The following is an 18,996-nucleotide window of genomic DNA, read 5'->3' as shown; positions in this document are numbered from 1 at the left end:
TCAGTGTACTTCGTTCAGTTACGTATTGCTGGTGGTGAGGGAGGGCACGGCGCTTCACTCTGTCGATTGTATTGATGGGTGTGGTTGCATTATCGAACTTGTGGGTGAGGTCGATGGGATCGTCGTTCCATTGTATTCCTTGATCATTAGTGGGGTGTTATATCGAGGTAGGGGGTCATCTAGGATCCCTTGAGAGTACTGTTAGTTGATCCACTCAAGCGAATTATCATTCCTTGGTGCTTTTCCTTTCCATGCATCCAGAACTGGTGTGTTATCCGATGAGGATCCTAGTTCCCTATCCGTTCGGCACTGCTCCTCTGATGGAGTCTAGAACAGTGCACAATAAAAGGTGATTGGTGCATTGGGCGCGTCCCCATAAGTGTCGACTTCTTATTCTACCCCCGAATGGATATATGCTCCGCTCGATCTCTATATCCGACCTGCTGCCCCGCTGCTGATGTCGCGGGCTCCTGTACCTAGCGCTCGACCAACGCCTACTACTGTTGTTGCTCCACCATTTTTACTGCTCAGGCTTATATCAGCATATCTAATTCCTCCTTTGTTAACATCACCATCGTAATTCATCCAGCATCCTCCATCTCCATGTCTCAGATGCAAGCTATGTTCCCACAGATGATGCCAATATGGTCCTTTTTGAAAATCGTGAAGAAGGATGGTTGGGGATGTGACTTCTGGGTTGACCGTGTGTATACCTCACTTCGCTCTACAATACAAGAAACGTCAGTGCCGAATCAGGGAAGGGGTCCCCGGCGTTAGCCCTCCGATGCTCAAGTCAGTCACCGGAAAAATGAAAGGAAGTGAAGCAAAAGTAAGCACATGCGTGAATAGTGAATAACACGTACCTCTGCCGGTGCATGGACCCCCCTTTATATAGCACCTCAGCGGGCAACATGCACGCGCCTCAAGGTGCAGGCATGCTTCCCTAACCATCCTATGAAAGGATTTGTCAGGAAATTATCTCTGACACTATACCTTAATAGGGTATGCAAATCCCTGATGAGATAGTAGAAACTTTGGTTATGCGATCGAATGCATTGACCATGCTTCATTGTAAAGACATTATCTCCCAAAGGTATATCCAGAGATATGAGTGGGGTCCCACTGTTTAGCTGAGTGGGGGAGCCGCTCATCCGGGGATCCCCGCCCGATCGACCTCTGCTGCTTTCCATGTAGTAACTTGGTTACGTAGATTATTTCCGCCAGATCGGACAAGCGCTCCGATCATCTTAACATTCCTTTGATCACTAATGAGCATCTGATGTTCTTACCGTATTGCTCTTGGATGTACGGGTGTTCTACTAGGACCAGCCATTTGTCGATCGAACACTTCATGCCCGATCGGTAACTACAGTAGACCTCCGCTCGACCCATCTTTGGTGAGATTGTTGGTTTTCTGGCATTGAACGCCTTGACTTTGACCTCTAAGTTGGCTGTTATCCCCACCTTTGACCTGCACTTGGTGGGCCCCCTTTATCACCGCATCAATATCATTTTGGGTCGCCCGACCCTAAATGAGTTTTAGGAAGTAGTCTCTACCTTTTGCCAGAAGATGAAGTTCCCTATGGATAATCGAGTTGGAGAAGTTAGAGGAGATCAATTGGCTATACGCAAGTGCTATATTGATATAATAAAAATTGTGGCCAACTCTACATAAAAGATACAACCAATAGAGGTTAATATTGTCCGAGAGGCACCACCAACCTTGGTCTACGAAGAAAAGGAGAAGACTCAGATTCAACCCAGGTTGGGTGAAAGGTATTACACAAATTCATGATGACCTCCCTCAAGACTTCAAAAGAGGCTAGTTGGTACATCTTGCATGACAATGATATTTTTACCTAAATGCGAGGAATTAACTGCAGTATCACCTACGATTTGGAGCATGTGCTTCATGTTTATCCCGACGCTCTGCCCGTCAAGAAGACAAAACGAGACTTCGGGGCCAATCAGAATAAGATTATAAAAGAAAAGGTGGACAAATTACTGGGAGCAGGGTACATTCAGAAAGTCCAATTCCCGAGTTAGCTGGCTAATGTTGTCCTGGTGTCTAAGCTAGGAAATAAGTGGAGGGTCTGCATCGAATTTAGAGATCTTAACAAGGCATGTTCAAAAGATTATTATCCACTATCTCGCATCGACCAAGTGGTGGACTCCACCTCTAGATATGAATTTATCTATATGCTGGACGCATATCAAGGATATCATCAAGTCCTGCTCACCAAGGAGGATCAAGAGAAGGTCAGTTTTATAACAACTGAGAGCACTTATTGTTATAATATTTTTTCATTTGGACTAAAGAATGCAGGAGCTACCTGTTGGTGCGGTTAGCACTAACGATTTAACCCAGGTTTTGATGAATGACAAATCAGGTTAAGTTAATTTGTTGTTGTCTGACACTTTGATCAAGTGTGCGAGGAGAAGTCGGGCAATCGCCAGGTGGCGGATATACGGCACTGAAAGTCAATAGGTCGTAATTTAATGGGATAGTTGGCGAAGTCAAGCGGTCGGCAGACTGGCCGAGGCCTTGGGGAAGTCGGCTAGGTCGGCGGGCTGACCGAAATTCAGCGAAGTCGACGGGTGACGGTGGCCGGACAAGAAGTCGAGCAGGTCGGCAGGGGCGGATCTGGCGGGTAAGTGAAGGTAAGTGGCTGGAGGGAGTATTGCTGAGGGCGTTCCAGGAAGGGAACATTAGGCGTCGATCAGGCTTGAATCCATTCGGATATCTAAGTCGAGATAGTGACTAGATTCCGGTCTCAGGAAAGACGGAATCGTCGTACTATTCCTTCTAATTCATACTATTATAAAATGTGCTAACAATCTATGTTGCAGGTTATATGTTGCCTCGGACTAACTTTGTTTTGCGGAAAAGGGTTTTTAGAACAAGGTGGTCAGCGGGCGCGGAAAACAAATTATATCCAGGTAAGTCGTCGCGTGGGCGTCATGGTTTGGCGGCTTCGTCACATTCCGGTAGGAAGAATCAGGAGCACGGAGCAACATATAAAGAAGCCCAGTGAGCTTGAGAATCGAATCATCAATCTAAGAACTCGAATCCAAGATCTGCTTTCTGTGCTCTTGCGACACCACGAAAAGCTCTCGACTCAATGCTGATTTTGTTTTAATTCTATTGTCGGTATTTTATTTATCTGTCAGTTCTTGTACTTAACTTTGTAATATTCGAATTGATAGTGATTGCCCGGCGAAAGTACTCACGCAGACGCCCAGTGGAGTGGTCTTGGGGCTCGAGCACGAAGTAAAAACACTGTGTCTACTTTGCTTTTCCGCTGCGTTTTTACTCGATATTTTCGAATCGATATTCACCCCCCCTCTATCGAATCTAACGGTCCTACAAGTGGTATCAGAGCAGGTACCGCTCTGATTTGGTGCAACCACCTGTCAGGCAAAGGGGACTTTTAAATCTAGCGCCTTCGTTTTTCCCTCCAAGCGGTTTGAAAAATACATAAGCCATCTTTTCACCATTGTTTAGTATTTAAAAAATATTACATTTTCAAAATTTTGAAATAATATTTTTTTCAAATATTTTATTAATATTTTAATAATATTTTATTATTTTCGAAAATAGTGAAATATTATTTTTTCGACAACTGCTAATCAAGACCAAGTCTTGGGACTTTTTCTTTCTATGCGAATAATGACTTTTCAAGAAGGGCGGAACCCCCACGAACCACCACCATACGATCAAGATTTCAACTATTGGAAGCGATTAATGGAATGCTTCTTAGGAAGCGTAAACTTTGATTATTGGCTGATATTGAGAAAACCTTCTCAGAACTCAGAACTAAACACAAATGTAAGTAAAATCATTTGTAATGTTTTACCTAACAATGTTTTATGCAGACTAGAAAAGTACAAAGATGCACATGAGCTTTGGACCCAATTGATCAAACTTCACGAGGCCGATGGAGCTAGGATCAATCAAAAATCGAATCGAACCGGGTTAGATCCGATCGTCCAGCCTCTTGAATTAGGGGTTGCGCTCGAGGTTGGTGATATTTACCAAATACCCCTGCTAATAGTAGTTTAAAAAATATGAGCATTGATCTGGTTATTTCTGAAAATATATGTGAAAATAATGTAGTTGACAATAATTACAAAAATACCCCTAGGATATTATCTGATAAAACAAATCCAATTAATTTAAAAAATTCAAACTTAAACCTAAACAAATCTGAAAACTCAAATGATAGAGATGACAAGGTCAATATTGATCTAGATAAAATTAATAAATTATTTAATAATCTAGACAATATTAATCTAGAAAATCCTATCCAAACCCAAGATAATTTAATTAATAAAAAATTAAATTTTAATGATAAGAATAATCTAATAAATTCCACTAATTATATCAACTTAAAAAATAAAGAAAATATAAGAATAAAATCAAACACTTTGATAAAATCAAAACTAAATTTAACAAAATTAAAATTAAATGTTAAAAATAACATATTAAATAAAGATAATCCGAAAAATTCAAAATTAACAATTAATAAAAGGTTAAAAGATAAACCTTTAAGGAAACATAATTCAAACAATTTAATTAATTCAAAGTTAAAAATGAATAAAAACTTAAACTTTAAAAATAAGCTATTAAAGAAAGATAATTCAATTAACCTAATAAAAGTGAAATTGAAAGAAAATTTAAATATTAAATACATTCTCTTAAAGAAAGATAATTTGACTAATTTAATTAATTCAAAATTAAAAACTTGAATCTAAATTACAAATTAAACATTAGATTTTAACCAAAACTTAACTATAATAAACCCAGAACTAAAAACTAAATTAATGGCCAATAATTCAGGGGGAGGTTCCAGAATAGCTGGCACCTCCAAAACTAACCTACCCGACAGGGTAACCCTAACCAACCTACCCGAAAAGGGTAACCCCAACCAACCTACCCGACAGGGTAATTAGGACTAGTTAAAGAGGGTTCAAGTTTAACTTGAATCATGGTACTGGTGAAGTTTTTTGATGATAGTACGTTGGGGAAGCTTGGGCATCGCATGTCTAGAAAGATATGGCTTCAATCTGGTGCATTTGGCCAAGTGGAACCGACCGAAGCTACCTTTAAATGGATCCTAACTAGTTAGACCAAGGTTTAGTACTAAGCTCCGTGGATAGGACTATTCGGAAAACCTCGAAAGGTTGGTTACTTCTAATGACGTCCAAGTGACTCACCAAGCTTAGAAGTTTATCTGAAGAATGCCTATTTGTTGAGACCAAAGCTAAACCTGAATCTAACACAAGTTAAACCAAACTCTGTAATTAAATTTAATTCATCTCACAAAATTATAGGATTCCCTGATTGATAATCTGGATCGGGGGAGATGATTTAGGATTAAATTAACTAATTTTCAAATTAAATTTCAAATTAATTAAAATTAAATTTCAAACTTCAAATTAAAATTAAATTTCAAATTAAAATTAAATTTCAAACTTCAAATTAAGTTAAAATTAATTAAAATTAAATTAACCTTAAAAAATAATTAACATTAAAAATTATTTTAAAATTAACCTTAAAAAACTATTTTAAAAATTCCTTAAAAATTATTTTAAAATTCTTTAAAAATTATTTTAAAATTCCTTAAAAACTATTTTAAAATTCTTTAAAAATTATTTTAAAAATTCTTTAAAATTATTTAAAAATTATTTTAAAATTATTTTAAAAATTCTTTAAAAATTATTTTAAAATTCTTTAAAAACTATTTTAAAAATTCTTTCAAAACTATTTTAAAACTATTTTAAAATTCTTTAAAAACTATTTAAAAAAATTCTTTAAAACTATTTTAAAAATTCTTTAAAAACTATTTTAAAAATTCTTTAAAAACTATTTTAAAAATTCTTTAAAAACTTTTTAAAAATTCTTTAAAAACTATTTTAAAAATTATTTTAAAAATTCTTTAAAAACTATTTTAAAATTCTTTAAAAATTGCTTAAATCTCTTTAAAAATTATTTTAAATCTATTTTAAAATTCTTTAAAAACAATTTTAAAATTCTTTAAAAACTATTTTAAAATTCTTTAAAAACTATTTTAAAATTCTTTAAAAAATTATTTTAAAAATTCTTTAAAATTATTTTAAAAATTCTTTAAAAAACAATTTTAAAATTCTTTAAAACTATTTTAAAAATTCTTTAAAAACTAATTTAAAAATTCTTTAAAAACTATTTTAAAATTAACTTTAAAAATTATTTTCAAAATTCTTTAAAAACTATTTTAAAAATTCTTTAAAAACTATTTTTAAAAATTCTTTAAAAACTATTTTAAAAATTCTTTAAAAACTATTTTTAAAATTCTTTAAAAATTATTTTAAAAATTCTTTAAAAATTATTTAAAAACTATTTAAAAATTATTTAAAAATTATTTTCTTTAAAATTTATTTTTAAATTTCTTTAAAAACTATTTTAAAAATTATTTAAAAACTCTTTTTATTATAAAAAAATATTTTAACTTAAAAATTATTTTAACTTAAAAATTATTTAACTTAAAAATTATTTTAACTTAAAATTATTTTAATTATTTTAATTAACTTAAAATTACTTTAACTTAAAAATTATTTAAAAAAAAACCATTTTAAAAATCGTTTGAAACTAATTTAAAAATTATGTATCATTTTGAAAAATTCTTCTTATTTTTTCACTATAATGAAATTCTGTTAACTTAAAAATGGTAATAATAAATTATTTCTATAGATTATTTTCACTTTAAAAATTATTATTTTGACTTTAAACTCATTTTTAATCTTAAACATCATTTTAACCTTAAAATTATTTTTAAATTTAACTTAAATGAAAATTAAATCTTAAATTAAAACTTAATATTGAAATTACAATCAAAATTAAAAATTTTAACTTAAACTTAAATTAACCACTAATATTAATTTAAATCTAAAATCAAAACTGAATCAAACGTATGTTAATTGACATAAAACATATTATAAAAATCATTTTAAATTCCTTTTAAATGCTGTTTTAGAAATCCCTTAAAAAAATAATAATAAATAAATAAATAAAAATAATAATTATTATTATAACTAACACTTTCATTGACCAACTCAATCAAGTCATATGAAATTTAAATTATTTCACTAAGTATTAAATTATTAAATCAAGTAAAAACTAATCAATAAATTATTGATAATGCTTAACTGTTATTGAATTAATAAAATCTTATCTTATTTAACCTTAAACTAAAGTTAAGCGGCTGAATTTAAAATTAATTAATAATTGATTAATCAAATTCAAATAAACAGTTATACCAAGGATACAGAGATAATAATATAAGTGTTACTAAATTAGACAAATATGTTAGGCCTTTGAAATTTAACACAACCAAACCTTAGTATTAACTTAAGGGGGAGATATTAAATTAAGGGGAGTAACCAATTCAGGGGGAGGTTCAATGTTTTTCTTTTTAAATCCCCTAGAAAAATTAATAAATTAAAGGAGAGTAATAAATTAAAGGAGTATCAAATTCAGGGGGAGGTTTTTTTTAATCTCCTTGAGTGTTATTTTTTCTCTTTAAAATCTCTTTAGAAAATTCTACCCCAATTACTTTGAAAATCTTATATTAAAAATTCTTAGCAAATATTTTCAAAAGCCTTATTCTAAATGTCAGGTTCAGGGGGAGAAATAAAACTACTTCAGTATTTCAAATTGAATTGTTAAAATTATTTTTGAAAATCAAAGTCTAAACTCAACTTGGTTAAAAATGTGCAATTTTTTATTTTTGAAAATTTGATTCTGAAAAAGAATTTTACAAAATTATTTTGAAAACTCCTTTTTTTAAAAAAAAAAAATATTCTGCTTTGAATATTTTTAGCAAATACTTTCAACATTTTATGTTAGTGATTGAAAAATGTTTTCTTAAATATTTCTTAAACTTATTTTTGAAAACTAACTCTTATAAAACTAAGTTATTTTGGGTTTTACTTTTTGTTAAAAAATTGATTTTGAAAATTATATCTAACTTAGTTTTGAAAATTGAATTTAAAAAACTAGTTCTTAAAATTTGATTTTATTTAATTTTGACAATTTGATTTAAATTAGTTGTAAAACTTATGGTTTCCTTAAATCTAAAACTTAGTTTTAGAATTTTGAATTTGTAAACTTATGTTTGAAAAGCGTTTCAAAGTTGAAACTTGTTTTGAAAATTTAAACTTGATATTGAAATTATGTTTGAAAATCAGACTATCTAAACTTAGCTATTTTTCTAAACAGCTAATGCTTTAAACAAGTCTTCAAAAGTTTTAAACTCCCCCAGATTAACTTGACATTATTTCTTACTTTGTCTGAAATCTATGTGTATGCTTACTTAATCCATGCTTATTTTTGATGAATGCCAAAGGGGGAGGGTTAGGTGGTTAAGTTAGCTAAACCAATTTGAAAATACAAACTAACTTTAAAACCACATAAATGCATGTTGTTTCTTGCATATGTTTTCACTAACTTAACCAGGTTGTCATTCCATCAAAAAGGGGGAGATTGTTGGTGCGGTTAGCACTAACGATTTAACCCAGGTTTTGATGAATGACAAATCAGGTTAAGTTAGTTTGTTGTTGTCTGACACTTTGATCAAGTGTGCAGGAGAAGTCCAGACAGGTCGACGGGCTGACCGGATGTCTGGCACGAAGCCCAGCTAGGTCGACGGGCTGACCGGATAGCTGGCACGAAGTCCAAGCGGGTCGACGGGCTGACCGGACGCTTGGCGAGAAGTCCAGCTAGGTCGACGGGCTGACCGGATAGCTGGCGAGAAGTCCAGACGAGTCGAAGGGCTGACCGGATAGCTGGCGAGAAGTCCAGACGAGTCGAAGGGCTGACCGGACGTCTGGCAGGTAAGTAAGGTAAGTCACTGGAGGGGAGTGACTGCGAGGACGCGTTCCCAGGAAGGGAACATTAGGCGTCGATCCGGCTTAGATCCATTTCGGATGTCTAAGTCGAGATCGTGACTAGATTCCGGTCTCGGAAAGACGGAATCTAAGTCATACTATTTGTGCTAATTCTTACTATGATAAAATGTGCTAACAATCTATATTGCTTGGTTATATGTTGCCTCGAACTAACTTTGTTTTGCGGAAAGAGTTTTCGGAACAAGGTGGTCCGGAGGATCAGCGCCGGAAAGGCAAGTATATCCAGTAGAGTCGTGCCGTGGAGCGTCACGGTTTGGCAGCTCGTCACATTCAGCGCGGAAGGAATCCAGTGGCCGGGACAACTATATAAAAGAAGCCCCGGCGGGAGCTTGAGAATCGAATCATCAATCTAAGAACTCGAGAATCCAAGGTCTGCTGCTCTGTGCTCTTGCGGCTTCCCGAATCAGGGCAACTCAATCTTGATTTTGTTTTAATTCTATTGCCGGTGTTTTCTTTGTCTGTCAATTCTTGTACTTAACTTTGTAATATTCGAATTGATCGTGATTGCCCAACGAAAGTACTCACGGAGTACGGGCCTTCGAGTAGGAGTCGTCACAGGCTCCGAACGCAGTAAAATCAATTGTGTTCATTTACTTTTCCGCTGCGTATTTTTACTCGATATTTTCGAATCGATATTCACCCCCCCCCTCTATCGAATCTAACGGTCCTACACTACCTGTCAATAACTCATGAACAAAATGTTCAAGAAGCAGATTGGGCATAATATGGAGGTGTATGTAGATGTCATCCTTATTAAGTCCCTCAGAGCGGTCAATTTGTGTGCTGACGTGGAGGAAACCTGCCATACTTTAAGGTATCTGGATTAAAGCTTAATCCCAATAAGTTCCTGTTTGGAGCCAAAAGCGAGAAATTCCTAGGATATATTGTAACTATAAACAGGGGATTGAAGTCAATCTAAGCAACGTGTGAATGCTTCAAGACATGGCTCCTCCATGCAATCTGAAGGAGGCACAAAGGCTGACAAGCCTGATTATTGCCCTTTCTCACTTCATCCCCCGGTCTGCCGATCGAAGTTTATCTTTTTTCAAGATACCCCGCCGAGCGACCAAATTTCAATGGGATGCTGACTGTGATAAAGCTTTTGAGGAGCTAAAGGAGTACTTGTCCGCCTTACCTATACTTACTAAGCCAATAGCGGGCGAAACTTTATGGGTGTATCTGTCAGCTAATGACCACGCAGTCGGGTTAGTATTGGTGAGGCAACAGGGAAAGAAATAACAACCTGTGTACTTTTAAAGCCATTTAATAAAAGGAGCCGAGTGTCGTTATACCACACTCGAGAAGATAGTGTATAGATTGGTTTTAGCCGCCCAAAGGTTACATCCTTATTTCCTCTCTCACCCGATCATAGTACTCACTAATAGCACTTTGGGTCGGGTACTTGTCAACCCAGAAGCTTCTGGAAGATTGATCAAGTGAACCACTGAGCTCAGTGAGTACAATATTTAGTATCAACCTTGGGTGACCATCAAAGTCAAGCCTTAGCCAATTTCATAATGAAAGTACAAAATCCAGAGCCTGAGGGGACTTGAAAAATATATGTGGATGAGTCCTCCACTTGACAAGGTAGTGGTATAGACATTCTTATAATATCACCTAGGGAGGATAGGACGCAGTTATCTGTTTGGCTGAATTATTGAACTACTAATAATGAAGTAGAATATGAAGCATTGATAGCCGGCCTGTAGGCTGCCAAGCATGTGGGGGTTTCTCGGGTTCTAATATACTCAGATTCTCAATTGGTTGTGCAACAATTATCAGAAAACTTTGAGATCAATAATGAATGAATCAAGCTCTATGTAGAAGCCTTTGAGAAACTTAGGATCGAGTTCCAGGAGGTAATTATTTAGAAAGTTCCTTGATTAGAAAATTAAATAGCAGATGATCTGTCTAAGTTGGCTTCCACCATAATTCCTTGGGCTATAGATAGGCCGGTGGAGCAAACACAACTAGTAGCTTGTATTGAATGATAGGTCGATATTTAATTACAGAGTGATTGGATAACACCAATCATATTATTTGTACAAGAGGGTAGTTTATCGGCCAAGGGCGAGCAGGCACGTTTGATTAAGAAGAGAGCACAGAAGGACACCAGTAAACACAGGGATTTACTTGGCACAGAAGGACACCAGCAAACACAGGGATTTACTTGGCACGTTTGATAACGCTCGTGGCTTTCACTTTCGGTTTAAAACTTATCGAATAACGCAGTAGAATAATAAAGAAATAATGCACAGAAGGACACCAGCAAACACAGGGATTTATTTGGTTCGGAGCCTGTGGTAACTCCTACTCCAAGGCTCACGCTCGTTGAGCATTTACTTTGGGCAACAATTATAATCGCGCAAAAGGTTAAATAGATTATTACAAAACTATACTAAAAAAGTTATACCGACAACAAGGAATTGAAACTTCGCAGCTTCGGGTTGTCAGGGTCTTGTTGTAGCTCAGCCGGATCATCTCATTAGCAGTGCGCTGAAGAAGAATTGCCAAAACTGTGTTGTTCTAAGCCTTTGCTCAAGACAGGCTTATATAAGCCATTGAGGGCGCCTTCAAGGCCCTTGAGGGCACCTCCATCACCAGCAGATTCGTAGCACGGATAAGCTCCGCTTCGCCCGCTACTTATCCTCTTTAGGGCACCTCCGATGCCCTTGAGAGCACCTCCAAGTCCGTCCGAGGTGCGTCAGCACTCCAGGAGGGTGCCTCCAGCTTTGCTGCATGCACTCCCCAGCTCTTGCACTCGAGGCACCTCCAAGCTCCATGAAGGGCACCTCGGGTACTGTTCATCCGAGGCAAATCATGTTATTTTATCCCTGCAAGATATGTTAGTCTCAAAATACCAAGCATACCCTGCAACACAAAGTTAGCACATAGTAATAACATAAATATGAATATCTGACAGTCACCGGACTGTTCGGTTCTGACTTTGAATTTTTGACCGAAAAACCTTAGGTCGAATCGACGCCTACTTTTCCCTCTTCCGGAGAACGCGCCCTCACCTACTTCTCTCAGGAGAAGTTACCTTTTGCCAGTTTGTTCCTCCAAACCGACTGGACTTTTTCTCAGCATCCGATGCTTCTGATCTTCATGCTGGACGTCCGCTCCACGACCTGTCCAGTCTTCCACCTAGTTCGCGACACCAGGATTTCAGCCTAGGGTTACCACCCCCTAGGATTTTGCCCTAAGCTCTCGACCCACCAAGACTTTCCACCTAGGGTTACCACCCCCTAGGACCTAGGGTTACCGCCCCCTAGGGTTTTCCCTTTGCCTACCCGCAGCTAGGACTTTTCTTCACCTAGGGTTACCACCTCCTAGAACATAGGGTTACCACCTCGTATGGTTTTCCACCTGCCTAACCGCAACTAGGAGTTTTGCCTAAGTATACTTAGGACTTTCCTGCAAACTCATTCAAATATTTTAGATAATAAAACAACTTAACTTTGAACCCTTTGACATAATCAAAACACAGGTTCGATCGTCGGATGCTTCCCGCAGCAACAATCTCCCCCTTTTTGATTATGGCAACACGGTTCAAAGTTAAGTAAGAATATAACAAGCAATAAATAAAGAAATTTAAAGATGAAATTAATTTGCTTAACTATGACTTTTCTCTCCCCCTTTGACATAAATCAAAAAGAAAACAAATAGGGAGAAAGTTGTTTTAATAACTAAAAATAGTAAAAATATTACCCTGTTTAACCTTAAGCTCCCCCTGAAGGGTAGCTTCCCTAAACATTGTCAAGGATTTACATAGTGAAGGACTTGGAAATTGTAAAGAAAAAAAACTTAGTGAAAAAGTCCTCAGTTAAAAAACTTAGCTTAAACAGTATCAATTTGTATAACTTTAGCTAAGCCCACTTTCACTTAGAAAAAAAATAAGATAATTTTGTTAAAGAAAAACTTAGTTTTTAAAAAGACTTTGATAAATTTGGTACTTATATTAAAAGGATTTTCAAAAGAAACTTAGTTAAGTACTTGGTTAAAAGAATTTTGATAAAAGCTTTAGTTAAGTACTTAGCTTAAAGAGGGTTTTTCATAAAAGCATAGATAAGTACTTGACTTTGAAAAATACTTAGCCTTTAAAAAAGTAGATAAAAATCTTAATTAAGTATTTTATAAACTTAAAACTTTTTCAAAAGTATTTGAACTTGCATTTTCAAATAAGGTTTATTTAATAACCCATAAAAACTTTTTTTTAAAAAAAAATGCCTTCACCTTTCTTTCACTCCCCCTTGATTAATGCCAAAATAAATTTTTGTGTCCTAGAGTCCAAGCATAAAAATAAAAAGATTATCTATTTTCCTAATTTTCCATCTCACCCATTCTAGGTTATCAAGCATGTTCAGCTTATGAGTGAGTGTGAGATAAAATTAACTTTATTTAAAAAAATATTGAAATTGAGATTTAAAATATAGGTTTTTGAGTTTTCAGTGAGCTTGAATTACAAATAAGTAAACATTTAAAATTTTTGACGATTTTGAAAATGTATTAAAAATTAAGTTAGAAATTATAATCTTGCATATATGATTTGAAAATTAATTATGATTTAGATTTTGAAATGTAAATCACTTGAAAGCAATTAACTTTTTGAAATTAATTATGATAATTATAATGATTTGAAAGAAATTATCAATTTTTGAAAAATAATTTAAAAAATATTTATGAAATTAAGTAAAACTTTGAAATTAATTATAATTTGAAAATAAATTATCATTTAGAAATAATTAAGATTTTGAAAATCTAATAATTAAATGACTAGGATTTTTGAATTCCAATATGATTTTGAAATTAATTAAGATTTAGATTTTGAAAATTGAATATGATTTGAAAATTAATTGTCATTTAGATTATGTCATTTAGATTAAATATGATTTAAAAATTAATTATTATTAAGGAATAATTAAGATTTTGAAAATGAAAATTTAGTAATTAATAATTTGAAACTTAATTTTAATTTAAAGATTAATAATCAAATAATTTTATTAATTATGATTTTTAAATTTTAATTTTAAAAATAATGTTTTTGAAATTAATCAGGTTGACTTAATTGAATTAATTAATTTGATTAAGATGAATTGATTTAAATTAAATAAGTTGAATTGAATAATCTAAATTTTGCCAAGTCCATCTCACCCTTTTCTAAATTATCAATTTTATCTTTTAAAATATTATTTTGTCTTCCTAATTTTCTAAGAGTTAATTTCTTATTTTTATTGAATAATTTTGAGTTATTCTTATTTGAATCAACTTTATTCACTACATTATTATCATGCATATCTAATTTTGAAGAGAAATCTATACTAGAGCAAGTAGGATTAGCTAAGGTACATACATGTGTTGCAAAAATTGGATTTTCATGTAATGTAAATTTACTTACCTTAATTTCTCCCCCTGAATTCGTTGGTCTTCTTTCTGGATATTTTCTTTTGCAGTGACTCATTCATTTGCACTTGGAACATTCAATGTGTTTCTTCCCTTTCCGGATCAACTTCTCCTTCTCCTCGAATTGTGTCGGTCGAATCTTATGAGTAGGGCACTTGTTTCTATAGTGCCCTCTCTCCCTACACTTAAAACAGGTTATATGAAATTTATTATTTGAATTTACAATATTACCTTTTAGATCCATGATAGGATTCTCCCCCTCGATTGTTGTCATCTCAAATTGGATTCAGTTCACCATCTCTTCTTTGGCCATCAGTGCTATGAAATCGATCTGATCCGATTCTTCTAAGTCTGGTTCAGAGGTTGACTCGAGATTCATACTCGATTCGAACTCTAGTTCGACTTGATCTTCTAACTCTGAAGGAATCTCATGAAGCTTGAGCAATTTCTCCCAAAGCTCCTTAGCATTGTTGAACTTTCCAACTCGATCAAGCTCGAATTTGTTAATCCGCATCTATGTTGCTTTTGTATTTGCCTCGAATTTTCTTCTTATTTGTGCATTCCACTTGTCACAAGTGATGGGTACACCTTCTTCGTGGGGAGAATAAACCGATCTGAACTGTGGTCCATATCTCCTCTTGGATTTTAGTTGGTGCTCCATCCGATCTTTCCAAGATCTGAAATCTTCTCCGGAGAAGAGCGGTGGGCGATCTGTGCTGTAGTCTTTTTGATGGGTCATTTAGGAGAAAACTCTCGCACACAAAAAGAAAAAAAAAACAAATATCCCAAGACTTGATCTTGGATTAGTAGTGCAGGAGAGAAAAAATAGCAATTACATATTTTTTTTAAAAAAATAATTAATAAAATATTAAAAAAATATTATCACAAATTTTTGAAAATGCGATATTTCGCTAATACCAACTAATGGTGAAAAGATGAAAGTGAATTTTTCGAAAATAGTTTTGGAGGGAAAAAATGAAAGATGTAGTTGTACCAATTCAGAGCGACCCCGCTTTGATACCAATTGTTGGATCGAAAAATGCTAGAGGGGGGTGAATAGCGCTTGTGGTTTTCACTTTCGGTTTAAAACTTATCGAATAACGCAGCGGGATAATAAAGAAACAATGCATAAAGGGACACCAGTAAACACAAGGATTTACTTAGTTCGGAGCCTGTGGCGACTCCTACTCCAAGGCCCACGCTCGTTGAGCGTTTACTTTGGGCAAAAACTATAATCGTGCAAAAGGTTACAAGAGATTATTACAAAACTGTACTGAAAAAGTTATACCGACAACAAGGAATTGAAACTTTACAGCTTCGGGTTATCGAGGTCTTGTTGTAGCTCAGCCGGATAGTCTCATTAGCAGTGCACTAAAGAAGGATTGCCAAAACTGTGTTGTTCTAAGCCTCTGCTCGAGACAGGCTTATATAAGCCGTTGAGGGCGCCTCCATCACCGACAGATTTACAGCGCGGATAAGCTCCACTTCGCCTGCTTCTTATCCTCTTTAGGGCACCTCTAAGTCCGTCCGAGGCGCCTCAGCACTACAGGAGGCCGCCTCCAGCTCTGCTGTGCGCATTCCCCAGCTCTTGCACCCGAGGCGCCTCCAAGCTCCATGGAGGGTGCCTCGGGTACTATTCATCCAAGGCAAATCACGCTATTTTCTCCTTGCAAGATATGTTAATCCTAAAATACCAAGCATACCCTGCAACACAAAGTTAGCACATAATAATAACATAAATATGAATATCTGACAGTCATCGGACTATCTGACTCTGACTTCGGATTTCCGACCGAAAAATCCTAGGTCGAATCGATGCCTACTGTTCCCTCTTCCGGGGAAAGCGTCCTCACCTACTCCTCTCAAGAGAAGTTACCTTTTGCTAGTTCGGTCCTCCAGACTGACTGGACTTTTGCTCAGTGTCCGATGCTTCTGGTCTTCATGCTGGACGTCCGCTCCACGACCCGTCCAATCTTCCACCTGGTTCGCGACACCAGGATTTCAATCTAGGGTTACCACCCCCTAGGATTTTGCCCGAAGCTCTTGACCTGCCAAGACTTTTCGCCTAGGGTTATCGCCCCCTAGGATTTTCACTTTGGCTAACTGTACCTAGGACTTTTCTTCACCTAGCGTTACCACCCCCTAGAACCTAGGGTTACCACCCCCTAGGGTTTTCCACCTGCCTAACCGTAGCTAGGACTTTTGCCTAAGTACACTTAGGACTTTCCTACAAACTCATTCAAGTATTTTAGATAACAAAACAATTTAACTTTGTACCCTTTGACATAATCAAAACACAGGTTTGATCGTCGAATGCTTCTCACACCAACACAGTTGTCAAATTTATTTTTCAAAACCTATGAATTAAGAAATAACAAAGTTTTTCAACACATATTTCAAAGGTGGATTTATGAAAAGTATAAGTGTGATTTGAAGATAATTTTTAGAAATATTTTAAAAAATAATCCTCCCCATGAACCTGATATTATTTCAAAATAATCTAATCAACTATAAATTATCCTTAATTGTCTAACTGTTAGTTACTAACTAACTATCAGAAGATAGTAATGTTCACTTGATTAGTCAGGTTAAGTCTTTTTATCCAATTAGTATTTGACTAAACTGGATTACTTATCCTGATCACTATAAATTTGGTATTTAACGCCCAGACTTATATTGATGCACTGATATAAGTATCTTAAGTTCAAACAATTTGTCTATGCATCTCACCCCTTTCTAAGTTTTGGCAATACACAAACATGTAGCCCTAATGTGTTGGTGAGATGCTCAAGTCCTAAATCTATACGAACATGCTTTTTATGGATTTGATCTAAACTAAGGCAAAAATTGAAAATTCTAAAAATAAGAGAATTTTGAGAAAAATGTAAGAAAAAAAATTTACCCTAGAATTTGTAAATTATTTAAAAAATAATTTTGAAAATAGTGATCCTAGTTTATTAAACACAATCCTAATTTAACAAATAAACTGAAGGGAAAAACTGACTGTAGATAATTAGTAAAAAAATATACAATGCATAATAGTGTATGTAACATGATCAGGTCTAATCATCGTAAGTAGGTGATGGTGGTAGGAGTCGATCAGGTGCTCATAAAGTCTGAAGAATCTGCTCAAATCTGGTGGTCATGTCATCTCGGAGAGAAGTAAATCCGGTGGTCATCTCCCCTCGGAGTGTGCTGAATCCATCCGAGACTGACTGCCGAAGCTATGCGGAGGACTCCTCAAGTCGAGCGAGTAGAGCGAGTCGATCCTCGACGGATAGTGATGTCGAGGGCTGAGTCAAGGTCAAGGGTTGGGTCGGAGTCAGAGGAGGTCCCAAGAGCTCCTCAGACATAAACGTTGGCCACTCCTCTCCCTTGGCTGGAAAATCATCCTCGGCCTCGACTGGTATAGCTGGCTATGACCAAGCTCTCCAAGCTAAAATCCCCTGAGCAGTGATGTCTATATGCACTAAAGCTAGCTGACGCTGACCAATCTCATCATATGCACTGAGGGAACTAGACGTACCCTAGGTCATATCTACTCCTATGGTCAAAAATATGTATGTCAAGATGTGACAATAGGGCATATGAACCTGACACCTAGTGATGAGACTAGATGCATGAATGACATTGTGAAATATGTGTAATGCAATATCAATGTCAAGGCGCTGGCATAGTGCATACAGAAAAAATGAATGAGACGGTTGTATCATCGCAACATCGTGAGATGTAATCGGCAGAATGTAGGTAGTCAGGACTCGATATAGGATATAGTCCTGGACCCTAAGAGAGAGTGACCTAAAGTTAGTCACTGTAGGTAGTCTCACCTTCTCCCAAAAATATATATAGATAGTATATAATGTAATATGGGAGTAGGGCTCACCAAATGGGAGATCTCTACCAGGGTAGCACAAAAATGTGGATGTAGATCTCCTAAGTTCTAAGCTATCATATAATAAGGTGGGGGAAAAGTGAAAGTCCTTTCCTCCAACTCTAGTGGAGTAGGTCAGATCATCAATCTTAATTAGATTATTATAAAAATATGCACACAAGTATAGATTTATTGCATGACTACAGTAAACTAGTCTATCCAACTAATAATAATCAATAATCTCTATAATCGGTGCACAGTACTAGGTAAAGAAAGTCCTACTCAGAAACTTAGATTTTAAGGCAATATATGTATGCTGTAAAAAAGACAACCTAAGTTACTTTTTATACGAGTATATAAGCACAAATTGACAAAGAAAACACATATGAACTAAGTATTGACGAGATAAACTAAGTTGAGGTATACCTAGGAGGCATTTTGAGGTTTTAGGAGGAAGCATCGCAGGAGAAAGTGGCTGGAATTCGCCTTGTTGCGTCTAAAATTACGAACAGAGCAACGCTTTGTTCGCTGGAAAAATCTTGCTCGAAGGTGCCTTCAAACTTAATGGAAGGTGCCTTCTATGTGCTTCAGAAGGCACCTTCAGCCGGCCGAAGGCGCCTTCATTCGGTTAGGGCGAGATTTTTCCCGCTCTTTCGAGGGTGCCTCTAGTTGACCTGGAGGCGCCTTCGGTAGGTGTTTTTTTTGTTTAATTTAAATTTTAGTTTAATTTTAAATCTAAGTTTTAATTTTAATTTTTAATTTTAAGTTTAATTTCA

This window comes from Zingiber officinale, chromosome 4B (genome assembly GCF_018446385.1).
Source record: "Zingiber officinale cultivar Zhangliang chromosome 4B, Zo_v1.1, whole genome shotgun sequence".
NCBI classification, from domain to species: domain Eukaryota; kingdom Viridiplantae; phylum Streptophyta; class Magnoliopsida; order Zingiberales; family Zingiberaceae; genus Zingiber; species Zingiber officinale.
The sequence above is the reverse complement of the archived record's forward strand: the minus strand, read 5'-3'. Positions refer to the sequence as shown.